We start from the raw sequence: 14894 nt of genomic DNA on the forward strand, positions 1-14894 counted from the left end.
GAGTCTGATTCCTCCAGCTCTGTTTTTTTTTTCCCTCAAGACTGCTTTGGCTATTTGGCCTTTTTTGTGTCTCCATACAAATTTTAAGATTTTTTGTTCTAGTTCCATAAAAAATGCCATTGATAATTTGATAGGGATTGCATTGAATCTGTAGATTGCTTTGGATAGTATAGTCATTTTCACAATGTTGAGTCTTCCAATCCAAGAACATGGTGTATCTCTCCATCTGTTGGTATCATCTTTAATTTCTTTCATCAGTGTCTTAGAGTTTTCTGCATACAGGTCTTTTGTCTCCCTAGGTAGGTTTATTCCTGGATATTTTATTGTTTTCATTGCAATGGTAAATGGGAGTGTTTCCTTAATTTCTCTTTCAGATTTTTCATCATTACTGTATAGGAATGCAAGAGATTTCTGTGCATTAATTTTGTATACTGCAACTTTACCAAATTCATTGATTAGCTCTAGTAGTTTTCTTATGGCATCTTTAGGATTCTCTATGTATAGTGTCATGTCATCTGCAAACAGTGACTCTTTTACTTCTTCTTTTCCAATTTGTAGTCCTTTTATTTCTTTTTCTTCTCTGATTGCCGTGGCCAGGACTTCCAAAACTATGTTGAATAATAGCGGTAAGAGTCGACATCCTTGTCTTGTTCCTGATCTTAGAGGAAATGGTTTCAGTTTTTCACCATTGAGAATGTTGTTTGCTGTGGGTTTGTCGTATATGGCCTTTATTATGTTGAGGTAGGTTCTCTCTATGCCCACTTTCTGGAGAGTTTTTTATCATAAATGGGTGTTGAATTTTGTCAAAAGCTTTTTCTGCATCTATTGAGATGATCATATGGTTTTTATTCTTCAGTTTGTTAATATGGTGTATCACATTGATTGATTTGTGTATATTGAAGAATCCTTGCATCCCTGGGATAAATCCCACTTGATCATGGTGTATGATCCTTTTAACGTGTTGTTGGATTCTGTTTGCTAGTATTTTGTTGAGGATTTTTGCATCTATATTCATCAGTGATATTGGTCTATAATTTTCTTTTTGTGTAGTATCTTTGTCTGGTTTTGGTATCAGGGTGATGGTGGCCTCATAGAGTGAGTTTGGGAGTGTTCCTTCTTCTGCAATTTTTTGGAAGAGTTTGAGAAGGATGGGTGTTAGCTCTTCTCTAAATGTTTGATAGAATCACCTGTGAAGCCATCTGGTCCTGGGCTTTTGTTTGTTGGAAGACTTTTAATCACAGTTTCAATTTCAGTGCTTGTGATTGTTGTGTTTATATTTTCTATTTCTTCCTGGTTCAGTCTCGGAAGGTTGTGCTTTTCTAAGAATTTGTCCATTTCTTCCAGGTTGTCCATTTTATTGGCATATAGTTGCTTGTAGTAATCTCTCATGATCCTTTGTAATTCTGCAGTGTCAGTTGTTACTTCTCCTTTTTCATTTCTAATTCTGTTGATTTGAGTCTTCTCCCTTTTTTTCTTTATGAGTCTGGCTAATGGTTTATCAATTTTGTTTATCTTCTCAAAGAACCAGTTTTTAGTTTTATTGATCTTTGCTATCATTTCTTTCTCATTTATTTCTGATCTGATTTTTATGATTTCTTTCCTTCTGCTAACTTTGGGGGAGTTTTGTTCTTCTTTCTCTAATTGCTTTAGGTGTAACGTTAGGTTGTTTGAGATGTTTCCTGTTTCTTGAGGTAGGATTGTATTGCTATAAACTTCCCTCTTAGAAGTGCTTTTGCTGCATCCCATAGGTTTTGGGTCATCATGTTTTCATTGTCATTTGTTTCTAGCTATTTTTGATTTTCTCTCTGATTTCTTCAGTGATCTCTTGGTTATTAAGTAGTGTATGGTTCAGCCTCCATGTGTTTGTATTTTTTACAGTTTTTTTCCTGTAATTGATATCTAGTCTTATAGTGTTGTGGTTGGAAGAGATACTTGATATGATTTCAATTTTCTTAAATTTACAAAGGCTTGATTTGTGACCCAAGATATGATCTATCCTGGAGAATGTTCCATGGACACTTTTTGAGATGAAAGTGTATCCTCTTGTTTTTGGATGGAATGTCCTATAAATATCAACTGAGTCCATCTTGTTTAATGTATCATTTAAAGCTTGCATTTCCTTATTTATTTTCATTTTGGATGATCTGTCCATTAGTGAAGGTGGGGTGTTAAAGTCCCCTACTATGAATGTGTTACTGTCAGCTTCCCCTTTTATGGCTGTTAGCATTTGCCTTATGTATTGAGGTGCTCCTATGTTGGGTGCATAAATATTTACAATTGTTATATCTTCTTCTTGGATTGATCCCTTGATCATTATGTAGTGTCCTTCTTTGTCTTTTGTAATCGTCTTTATTTTGAAGTCTATTTTGTCTGACATGAGAATTGCTACTCCAGTTTTCTTTTGATTTCCATTTGCATGGAATATCTTTTTCCATCCCCTCACTTTCAGTGTGTATGTGTCCCTAGGTCTGAAGTGGGTCTCTTGTAGACAGCATATATATGGGTCTTGATTTTGTATCCCTTCAGCCAGTCTATGTCTTTTGGTTTGAGCATTTAATCCATTTACATTTAAGGTAATTATCGATATATATGTTCTTACTACCATTCTCTTAATTGTTTTGGGTTTGTTATTGTTGGTGTTTTCCTTCTCTTGTGTTTCCTGCCTAGAGAAGTTCCTTTAGCATTTGTTGTAAAGCTGGTTTGGTGGTGCTGAATTCTCTTAGCTTTTGCTTGTCTGTAAACGTTTTAATTTCTCTGTTGAATCTGAATGAGATACTTGCTGGGTAGAGTAATCTTGGTTGTAGGTTTTTCCCATTCATCACTTTAAATATGTGCTGCCACTCCCTTCTGGCTTGCAGAGTTTCTGCTGAAGGATTAGCTGTTAACCTTATGGGGATTCCCTTGTAAGTTATTTGTTGCTTTTCCCTTGCTGCTTTTAATACTTTTTCTTTGTATTTAATTTTTGATAGTTTGATTAATATGTGTCTTGGCGTGTTTCTCCTTGGATTTATCCTGTATGGGACTCTCTGCGCTTCCTGGACTTGATTAACTATTTCCTTTCCCATATTAGGGAAGTTTTCAACTATAATCTCTTCAAATATTTTCTCAGTTCCTTTCTTTTTCTCTTCTTCTTCTGGGACCCTTATAATTCGAATGTTGGTGCATTTAATGTTGTCCCGGAGGTCTCAGAGGTTGTTCTCAAGTATTTTCATTCTTTTTTCTTTATTCTGCTCTGCAGTAGTTATTTCCACTATTTTATCTTCAGGTCACTTATCCGTTCTTCTGCCTCAGTTATTCTGCTATTGATTCCTTGTAGAGAATTTTTAATTTCATTTATTGTGTTGTTCATCACTGTTTGTTTGCTCTTTAGTTCTTCTAGGTCCTTGTTAAATGTTTCTTGTATTTCCTCCATTCTATTTCCAAGATTTTGGATCATCTTTACTATCATTACTCTGAACTCTTTTTCAGGTAGACTGCCTATCTCCTCTTCATTTGTTTGGTCTGGTGGGTTTTTACTTTGCTCCTTCATCTGCTGCGTATTTCTTTGTCTTCTCATTTTGCTTAACTTACTGTGTTTGGGGTCTCCTTTTTGCAGGCTGGTGGTTCGCAGTTCCCATTGTTTTTGGTGTCTGCCCCCAGTGGGTAAGGTTGGTTCCATGACTTATGTAGGCTTCCTGGTGGAGGGGACTGGTGCCTGTGTTCTGGTGGATTAGGTTGGATCTTGTCTTTCTGGTGGGCAGGACCATGTCCGGTGGTATGTTTTGGGGTTTCTGTGACCTTATTCTGATTTTAGGCAGCCTCTCTGCTAATGGGTGGGGTTGTGTTCCTGTCTTGCTAGTTGTTTGGCATGGGGGGTCCAGCACTGGAGCTTGTTAGTGGTTGAGTGGAGCTGGGTCTTAGCGTTGAGACGGAGATCTCTGGGAGAGCTCTTGCCGATTGATATTACATAGCACCAGGATGTCTCTGGTGGTCCAAAGTCCTGAACTTGGCTCTCCCACCTCAGAGGCTCAGGTCTGATACCTGGCTGGAGCACAAAGACCCTGTCAGCCACACAGCTTTTGGGAAGTCTGAGGTCTTCTGCCAGTGTTCAGTAGGTGTTCTACAGGAGTTGTTCCACATGTATATGTATTTTTGATATATTTGTGGGGAGGAAGGTGATTTCCACATCTTACTCCTTTGCCATCTTAAAGGTTCTCCTCAAGACATTTTACACATGCCCAACTTTTGGGGCCACCAACGTAGGTGAACGTAAAGATGGAGTCTAAGTATCTGAAATTGGTCAGGACGTGGTCATGGCTGGGCTTGGGATGCTCAAGGTCGGGGGGAGCCCGACCACAGTGGCATTTCTCAATGAAGGGAGATGCCAGGAGGCAGGGCTTGACCCTCAGCCCTCAGGACAGATGGGGCGTGGCTACTCTCATCACTCCTCACTGGGGTGCATCTGACACACTGTGTTCACGACTCCAAAGTTTAATTTAGTTGATGTCTTGGCTGTAAGCAAGAGCTGGTAAATTTAGTTGGCGGATTAAGGAACATATAAGATGCACAGCTCCTTAAAAGGAGTGGATGTCAGGGGAGAAGCAAAGCCGATGCATCCCGAAGTTCGCCGTGAAGGTGGAGGCAGGAGGCCTCCCAGATTAAAGCAGGCCAAGGGGCCACATTTGCTGAATCTTCTCAGGGGGAGCATCCCTGCGTAGGGGTGGTGGAGGGTGAGCACAGGGATGGAGCCAGTCACTGAGTCACTGAGCAACCCAGAGCAACCTGCTAACAAGGAGAAGGACAGCTCTAAAACCACCAGGCGGCCCAGAAACCATAAATAAATGGATGGAAAAATGTGACTGGAGGAAAATGTAGAACTTCTGCGAGGCAAAAAAAAAAAAAAAAAAAAATTGTATATATATACATATATATACAATCAAAAAGCAAACAACAAAATGGACAGAAAAATATTTGCAACACGCACAATAGAAAAGGAGCTGATGGGTGCTGATTTACAAAGAGCTCATAACCAATGAGAAAATGATGAACAATCTGATAGGAAAAAAGGGTCCTGAGAACAAACAGGAGGGTAAAAGGGAAAGAAATACAGACGGCTAATAAATGTGTTAAATTCTGCGCAGTCTCATCAGCCATAAAGGAAACACAGATCAAAATGAAATGGTTTTTTTTATCGGATTGGCAAGAACTTTAAAGTATGATCCTATCCAGCAATGGCAATGAGGAGAGGAAATGTAAATTTCCCTTTTAGGAGGGAAATTTGGTGATTTCTATCCAAATTAAAAACGCACTGGGCTTCCCTGGTGGCGCAGTGGTTGAGAGTCCGCCTGCCGATGCAGGGCACACGGGTTCGTGCCCTGGTCCGGGAGGGTTCCGCGTGCTGCGGAGCGGCTGGGCCCGTGAGCCATGGCCGATGAGCCTGCGCGTCCAGAGCCTGTGCTCCGCAACGGGAGAGGCCACAACAGTGAGAGGTCCGTGTACCGCAAAAAAAAAGAAAAAAAATTGCAAAAAAGGCAGCTTGATCCTCTTGCTCCCCCTCCTTCTTCTCCTTCCCCTTCTCTTCTTCTTCTTTTTTTCCCAAGACTGGGGTCTAAAGAATGGTTACCGCCCCAAATCAAATCTACCTAGTGCCTCACCCAGGGTCCAGCCAAAAAGGAGAAAGCAGTTATTTTAATAGAGAGAATTTACTAGAGGGAATTGTTTAGACAGGTCTTACAACCTAGAGGTTCATAGACAGGACCCTGGAGAACTGAGATCTGAACCACTGAGAAGGGACACTTGCCAGCTGGCTCTGGGATCTGAAGGAAATACAGTAGGGCTAGTTTTGGGTGCTGGGAAAAACCGGAGATGGTAACAAGTGCTGCCGCGGAGATGAAGGGCCATTGCTAGGGTGCAGATGTGAGGCCAGGTGATGCTCCGGAGAACAGCAAGCAGAAGGGAAAACATGAACCTGTGTCCCCTGCATCGGCAGGCGCACTCTCAACCACTGCGCCACCAGGGAAGCCCTCTTTTTTGCGTTTTTGTCCATTTTGCATCAGAAAGAACTCTTCACAATGAAGAGATGAGACAGATCTTCTCATATGACTTACTGAGCTGTCTCCTTCCTCCTGGTTTTGGTTTTCTACTTTTACAACCCTGACAGGAAGTGTGCGAGCATAGCGAGATGAAGGTGGAGCACAGAAAGTGCAATTTCCTCACAGGCATTGGACAGGGTCTTCCCTGGAGTCTGGATCTGTCATCACCTTCACTCTGGCCTCAAGAGCTGGGAAGGGGATACTGTGATCCCTTAATGTTCCAGCACAACCAGGGACACAAACTCCTTCCTACATTTATCCTTGGAATTCAGGCAGAATCATCCTGAAACTGTCAAAAGACTTCACTGAACCCCAAGGGAGAGCAGCTGAGAAGTACACACAAAGAGGACATGAATTTAGGCACGTCTTTTGCTCAGCTCATCACCCGGTGTTTGGAACCTGCTTGCAGCCTGTCACTCAAGAGAATCCAGAGAAAGCCTGCTTTTCTTGGGTCCCTCACTAACTAGCTCTTGGCCTACTTTCCTGGGCTCAGTGCCATTTGCCACCCTGCAACCCTGGGATGTTGATACCAAGCAAGGGCTCTTGTGCCCGAGATGCAAAAAGCCAAACACTGACAGTGGGTGTTTGCAGCAAAGTGTTTATTGCAGGGCGCCAAGCAAAGGAGTAGGAGGCAAGTCTCAGATCCCCTCCAACCTGGTCTTTGAGTTGGGAGTATTTTTAAAGGAGAAGAACAAAGAAGCTGGGATGAATCGTCATCTTCTGACATTTCTTAATCATAGTCTCAGGAGTCAGGATGTCTCCAGTTTACGATTCTCTGGCCAGGTGGTCCATGGCTCAGGGCCTGTTAACCCATCTTTCCCTGGACAAACAACCTGAGTTTGTATGTTAATGATGATGTCTACAACAGCAATTTTAGTACATGGACGATGTTATCAACAACAACAATTTTAGTCATTAATGATCTTAACAACAGCAATTTTAGTCATCTGACTCCGTTGATTAGCGTTCAGTTCGCACAAGATTGAGGTCAGAGGGAGCAAGAAAGGGTTTGGGTAGAGACAGCAATCATAAACTCGGGAAGGGAAGTTGGTTTTAGAGGGGCTCGGTTTCAGGCGATGAGGGTACTGATAATGGTGAATTAATTCATGTATTGACTCATTTAACCACCCTAGGAGACAGACACTACTCTTAGCCCCATTTTATAGATGACGAAACTGAGTCACAATGAGGCTAAGTAACTTTCTAACGTCACTCAGCTGGAAGGTAGCATGCTAGGATTTGAACCCAGTTCACCTGGATCCAGAGCCCCCTCTTAGGATGTCCCTCTGCTCCAGGCGGTTCACCCTACAGGGACCCCTCACTGCACTAGCAGACTGCCATTGACCCAAAGCTTACCGCTTCACAAGGCAGCCTGGCCTGTCAGAACATGCTTTATGTGGAGCTGGCATTTCCTTCTATCCTACCTGGAATTTCCTTTTAACGACACACAGAATGAATTTACGTCTCTTCAAAGCCAGCATGAGTCTCTTTCTGAGTTTTCTCCTCTTCTCACATTGCCTCCTAGCAGCATGACCTTGAACCAGTTACTGACTCTTTGCCTTGGTTTCCTCATCTGTAACATGGAAATCATAGGAATAGATACCTTATTGGTACTTTACATGTATAGCCCCTAGAGCAGTGCTGGAACACACAGTAAGCACTCCGTACAGGTGGGCTACTTTTATTGTTCTGCAACCTCAACGTTCTCAACGTTTCAAATGGGGATGATATTGAACCTGGCTCCATACACAGTGTGGCTGTATGGAATCAGCCAGGGATCTTGGGATCCTGCCTTCTGTCTGTCCTTCTCCTCAGACCCTCCCCTAGATACAGACTCAGGCTACTGACCAGTCTTCCAGCTTCTCGTCTTGCCCTGCTCCCGCACATCTTTCCCTTGACTTCCTTGATGTTCTAGGTAAGACGCAAATCCCATCCGGTCCCTCCCCTGCTCAGATCCCTCCCCAGGTGTTCCTGGGCTGCTGGATAAAGTTCAGTCTCCTTCGTTTGCTTTTAAAACCCTCCTTGGTCTGTCCGCTGCTGACCTCTCCACCTCGCCTCGCCTCTCTCTCCGCTTCGCCTCGCCTCTCTCTCCGCTTCTGCTCTATTTGCAGCCAAATGAACCAACTCCCAGGTCTCTGAGCCTCACTTGACTTTGAGCTACACCTGCATCCTGCCTGATTCCCCAGGGCCCAGCACAGGGCCTGGCACACAGCAGAGGCTCCTTGGTCCATGGAGGTGCCCGTGGGCTAATGCAGAGAGTGAATGCTCTAAGCCAGCGTGGCATCCGTGTCAGTTAATGTCATTATTTTTTCAGGGGTCTTCTTCAAAATCTGTCACCACAATTGTCTGGTCCGAAGCAGTGTCCTGGAGGCCACCTGATAGACCAGGCGTTGACCCTTTAGTTGCCGCATTGTGAGGAGGCTGCAGAATTCCGGGGCGAGTGTTGGGGAGGGGGGCAGTGCACAGGCACCAAGGGGCAGTGCTTTTTAACTGACTGGTGTAGAAGCATATCAATATTTTGACAATGGCTCAGCCGTGCCTGCTTCTCTGGAAAGCTCCCTCCCCATCCCTGGCCCTGTTTCCTCCCCTCTCCCCAGCTTCCTTGCCCAATTGCTCTGTGGCCACCTCCAGCCCATTACTATTTGGAGACTTTTATTTTGAAGACTGTACAGCATTAGGGTGACCCATTTTTTTCCCAGAGTTAGTCCACAGGGCTTGGAAATCCTCCCTCCCCACATGGCACTGCGGACACCCATCTGGCCTGGTTCTTTAGCCTAAAAGTCCCTCGGCCGGGGGCCACACACTCAGGATGGGGGCCAGGGAGCTCCCAGCCGGCTCCCCTCACCCGTCCCCAGCACATGCTACACAAACAGCAGGGGGGCATGCAAAACAATGATTCACCACCTGAGACCTCCACCCAAATAGGTCTGCAAACTGGATTAGCTTTTGAGACACAGTTTAGTCATCACATTTAAGAACGAAGGGTGTTTTCTCTCATATGGTGAGAATCGAGAGCTCTTGGATTGATGGGGGCCAGTGACCTTGTACCAGGTACTCAGCCTCTCCAGGCCTCTGGGTCTCCTCGGGCCAGGGCAGTTGACAGTCTCCAAAGGGAAAACCCTCTCCTATGGTTCTGTTGCTTCACGGTCTCCATGGCACCCGATGCTTGTTGGATGCCTAAGCTAGGTCTGTCGGAAACCCATCTTTGAATTTGTGACAAAGTTAGAAATGTCTGTAAGAGAAGCATCAGAAAATTGTGGAAGTCAGCCCTTCGTGGAGGGGGAGCTGCCCTCTGAGAATGTGCAGTTTGTCACTCTGGCGAGTCTCAGTTTCCTTGTGTATAAACGGGGACCGTCGCGGCCGGCAGTGCTGAATGAGCCAGGTAAAACACCTGGTCTGTGTGTGGCCCCTGCATCTGCGTTCTCCATCGAGGAGCGCTCCGGGCCCCAGGCCTTGTGGTGTAGGGGAAGCAGCAGGCACTCTAAAATGAGAAGGATGGAACTCAAGTCCCAGCTCAGCTCTGTGACCTGGACAATTCTTTCCCCTCTCCAAACTGCAGTTTCCTCATCTATGAAATGAGAGGAATAATGCAAATGAAAGAAAACAATATGCATTGCCAATTTTTAAATGCCTGTTATGCTTCGTTCCTGGAGGAGTTGGTAGCAGATGATGACTTCTTAGTTCAGGAAAATCCCTTGATTAATTTTTGTGTTGTTACTAGAGAGGCCCCCTGGGCGAAGTCTGGATGAAAGATGTTTATAAACACAAAAAGCAATAAACTACTTTGTAGAAAAAAGGTAGCAGTGTTGGATTCTCCTCCCTCCTGAGCACGAGCTGTCGTTATAGAGAAAAAAATATAAACAGTATAATCCCACAAGGGCAAAGGGAATAGAAAGGGTGCATTGAGAGAGTGCAACACACTTTTAGAAGAGGGATTTGTTTGGAATGATGGTAACATGTTTAGAAGGCAGCAGAAACCAGAGCACACAGAAGGGGACTCCAGTGAGAAGAAAACGAGCGAACCTCCAGGACCCCAACAAGGACCGGGACTTTAGGGGCGCAGGTGGAGGGGATGATGGGGCGAGTTGAGAGCCAGTAGGCAGGGGCTGACCCTTGAGCCTCCTGCACGGGATTTATTCTCTGGAGATGGTGGAGGGGAGACTCTCAGGACACGAAAGCCACCAGCATGGCGGAAGACAGGGACAAGAGCCAGGGCTGAAAATGGTATTAATTGGAAATTTACATTCTGAGTGGTCAGAACATCCTCCCTATATCCTCTCACCCCCAGTCCACACTTGCCCACTCCTACATTGCAGTCATAGGTCAGCTGCAAGATAAGTACTGGAAAATTTACTAGAGAAACAGACTTATACATGCTATCTTTGTGAGGTTCCCAACAACATAGATGCCTCCCTGCCCCGACACCCAAATAGACACCTGTCAATGCACATGCCATCTCCCACCCTTGCAGAGCTTCTGATCAACTTTATTAGTGCATTTGTCTTAAATACTAATGAATAACCAAAAAACATTAGACACATGAGGAAAACCACCCATGTGAAACAGAGGTACCAGACTAAAATGATAAAAGAAAAAGAAACTGGAAGAAACACTGTCCCACTAGATTGGACTCAAGAACGAATCACTGGGGAATTCCCTGGAAGTCCAGCGGTTGGGGCTTCACACTTTCACTGCTGAGGCCCAGGTTTGATCCCTGGTTGAGGAACTAAGATCCCGCAAGCCATGTAGCGTGGTGAAAAAAAAAAAAAAAGAATGATTCGTTGGATCAGAATGACTCCAGTCAAGCCACAGATGTATGAGCAAAAATAAATTGCTTATTGTTACGTGTCACTGCGATTTTTGTGGTTGTTTGTTACACAGCAAAAGCTGATGGATACAATTCATAAAACAAGAATAGGAAATACTGAACAATCAGAGAACAAGAGAGAGATCTTGAAATTTAACATAAGGTAGCTAAAATAAGTATTTCAGTAGCAGCTTTGGAAGATAAGTCACAGAAATATCTTTTGGTTATAACAGGAAGACATGGAGATGGAAAATATGAGGGGGAAAAAGACTTAGAAAAACGACTCAGGAGGTCTAACATTTGACTTAGAAGAATTAAAGACAGAGAGAGAGAGAGCAAAGAAAATTATCAAAGAAACAAAATTTCCACACGCTGAAGATTGAGAAGGTTTACTGGGAACTAGTAAAACGAACAAGAAATAATCCACACCACAAACATCATCGTGTAACCTCAGAAGACCGGAGATAAAGAGAAGGTCCCCAAAGCTTCCACATTTAAAAAAAAGTTTTAATCCATTGAAACAAAAATAAGAATGGAGTTGGTATTTCTGTTTTTCCCAAGACCTACACAGGATGCTAGAAAACAGTGGAAAACTGCCTTTGATATTCTGTTGAAAATGATTTTCAACAAACAAGTCTCTATCCAGCTAAGCCCAAACAAGCATGAGGATGGAATGAAGACCTTTTCAGGTGTGCAAGGACTCAGTGCATTAACCTCCAATGCATCCCTCAAAGTCTTCTTCCTTGTTGTGAAATAAGTGTCTGCATCCTTTGTTCAAAGGGTGACACGTCCATGAAAAGAAGTAACAGGTGCAGTCAGAGCCACTGAGTGGGGAGGAGAGCTGGAAAGGAAGGATCTTCCATGGGAGAAGATTCCTGCAGTGGGCCATGCCTCTGGCCCAAGACAGAGAGCCAGCAAGGAGCCTCTCATCCCTCTGGTCGAGCCCACACCTTCCACCCTTCCATAGAAGCCTGTAAATGTGGTTTGGGGGGGAATGAGGGGCAGACCCATGCCCCACATGGGACACTGCAGGGCCCAAGGGGGCTGGGGTAGGGCTGGAAGGGTATGGCTGCAGGGTAGTAGAGTTAAGGCCCCTCTTCCTCCTCTTTCTAGAAAAACTGGACTCTTGGAAAGAATCAGGGCTGGGGGCTGGAGAAGGTCTAGATCCTGCCATTAAGTGAAATGGGGAAAGGATGACCCCTCCTCTCACCACTACACTGGTTGGAGTGGTCAGAGCATCAAATGTCATTATGAAGGTTAAGCCCACGCTGGGATCTGATGAAAGCAGTAACCATGCTTGTTGCCAGCACCCCCAGGGCTCTAGGGTCCCCTACACATAACAATCCTAACCTCGTCATCTGAAGCACCTACTGTGTGCCAGGAGGTACCACATTTCTAATCCTTGCGACACCTTTCCTGTAGACGGTACATAGAGTCTTTCAGGAGAAGTGGGAGTTGGTCAAGCAGAGAAGCTGTGTACATGCTTGGGGACCAACCTGCAATGTGGGCTGGAGCTGGGAGAGGCGGGGAATGAGGCCGGGGAGTGGATGGAACCCACAGCCAGAGAGGGTGTGAAGGGTGAGAAGGGGGCTGAGGAAGCAGGTGTTGAGGAGTCTGGGGTGGAGTCCCCAGACCAGGAGGAGATGCTGGAGAGGCGGTGCCAGGGAACCAAGGCCGCTTCGTGGGCATCGGAAGAGGCCAAGGCCGGAGAAGGGGCCTATGTAAGGCCTGAGGTGGGTGCACCGAGAGCAGTACCGGCCCCTCTGGCAGGAGGTCCCGGGGACTCAGGGGTGGGAGCAGATTGCCAAAGGGGGAGAGGATGGAAGGGCGGTTACAGAATTTCTAGGACCTCCTGTTGCAAAGCGGTCCGATTCCTGGGTGTACATTTCCGGGGCGGCGGGGCACTCTGGGAAGCTCTTGCACGTTGTAGGCTAGGAGAGAGGAAGCGCTTCTTTTCACACAGAAGGCAGAGCCATGAGGCAGAGGAAACGTATTACCTCGGTCACCAGGGTCCCAGCCTGGCCCAGGGAGAGGGGAGTTCCTGGGACCGGAAGCTCAGTCCCAGCCGGCTGCAAGCCCCTCACCTGCTGTGCCCCTTCTTCACCTCCTCTCTCCCACCAACTCCTGTTGGTCCTGCTCTGGACATTGGAGATTCATAGATGAATATGACACAGTCCTTGACCTGAATGTGCTCGTGGTACATAATCTTCAGCAGGAAGAGGCGGAAAGTCTAGAAGACGATCTGATAGAGACCCCCAACTCCCAGGAGCTAGAGAGAGAGGCCGCCCAGCCTTCAGGAAAAGTCTTTGACCAGCTTAGGTGATGCAGAGAATTAAAAGGACCTTAAGAAAGTCAAGTTAGAGGGAAGGGGGAGGGGCAAGATACGGATAGAGTATGAAGAGGTACAAACTACTATGTCTAAAATGAATAAGCTCCAAAAGTATATATTGTACAGCACAGGGAATATAGCCAATCATTTATAATAACTACAAATGGAGGACAACCTTTAAAAATCACGGATCACTATGTTGTACGCCTGAAACTTATATAATATTGTACATCAACTCTACCTCCATTTAAAAAATGTGAAAAAATAAATGGAATCATTAAACAACATCCATTACCGACATTGCCAGGCTGTACAGACCACAGTCAGAGGAGCCCTTCTTTTCTGGGGCAGAGTTTTAATTAAAGACAGTGGCATTGTAGTGGCACCAAGAAACAGAAGCAGATCCCCAGGAAGGAGGCGACCTTGGGTGGGGGCAGGGCATCATCCCCACCTGAGCTCTCCTTAGCTCTCAGGAGAGCCTCTGTGAACCGTTATCAGGGAGACGCTTGGTTCTTAAGTCTGCTGCAGGGATCTGCAAAGTACGGACCAAGGGCCGCATCTGTGGCCTATTTTTGTAAATAAAGTTGTGTTGGAAGCCGGCCGCACCCATTCAATTATTTATTGTTTATGGCTGTTTTCACGCTGGGACAGCAGAATCCCGTAGTTAGGACTGACCGAGAACGGCGCCCCGCAAAGCTTAAAATATTTACTACCTGGCCCTTTCACAAAACACGTTTGCCAGCACTGCTCTAATGCGTGAAGTCGGACACAGGCTCAGCTTCTGTAAACGAAGGTCAAAATGTCAGCGGCTTGAACACAATAGAGATTTCTTTCTTTCTCATGAACGGGCTGAATGCGAGTTGTGCAGCATGGGTCCAAGACCCAAGCTCCCTCGCCTTTGCTGTTCAACCATTCGCTACCCTGGGCCTCTCTAGCCAGCAGGAAGGGGAGGAGGGAAGTGGAGGATATGCCTTCTTCCTTTGAGGGTACAGCCCAGAAGTCGTGCCCATAGCTTCCCCTCCCATCCCACTGACCAGCCCTTGGTCATGTGGTCACATGTAGCTACAAGGTAGATTGGGAAATGGTACCTTTACCAGGGGGACACGAGTCCAGCCCAACTTCCTTTGGACTTTATTACCAGAGGAAGAAGGGGAACATGGATTCTAGAACATTCTGTAGTCAAGAACAAAAGCACAGAGTGAGGAGGGAGAGGAATTTGCATTCCCTGTAAGATATTGGAATAAAATTTGTAACATGCCCAAACTGAGCAGGCGTCTGTAACTAATACAAAATACCTCCTTCCCCCACTTCCTTCCTCAAATATTTATTGAACCCTCAATTAGATCAGGCTCTAGCTTGGTGCTTTTTACAGATAAAGGAACTGATGGTCAGAGTGGTTAGGTGAGTTGTCCAAGGGCCTGTCCTCCTGCTTCCCTGGGGACATTCTAGCTGGGAGGGAGATTTGTGGCCTGCGAGGCTGGCTGGGTGTTGGGGAAACAGCAGACAAATTATTTTAGCAGTGAGAATTTAATATAGGGAATTGGTTGAACAGATCTCAGAAGACTGACAAGGCAAAAGGGGACACTGAGGTAACTAGGTAGTAACTGCTTCGTACGACCATGGGAACAGGAGAAAGAGAGTAGGGTTGTCACAACCTAGAAGCTTGGAGGAGGGAGATGGTGGAGGG

This window comes from Pseudorca crassidens, chromosome 11, assembly GCF_039906515.1.
Source record: "Pseudorca crassidens isolate mPseCra1 chromosome 11, mPseCra1.hap1, whole genome shotgun sequence".
Taxonomy (NCBI): Eukaryota; Metazoa; Chordata; class Mammalia; order Artiodactyla; family Delphinidae; genus Pseudorca; species Pseudorca crassidens.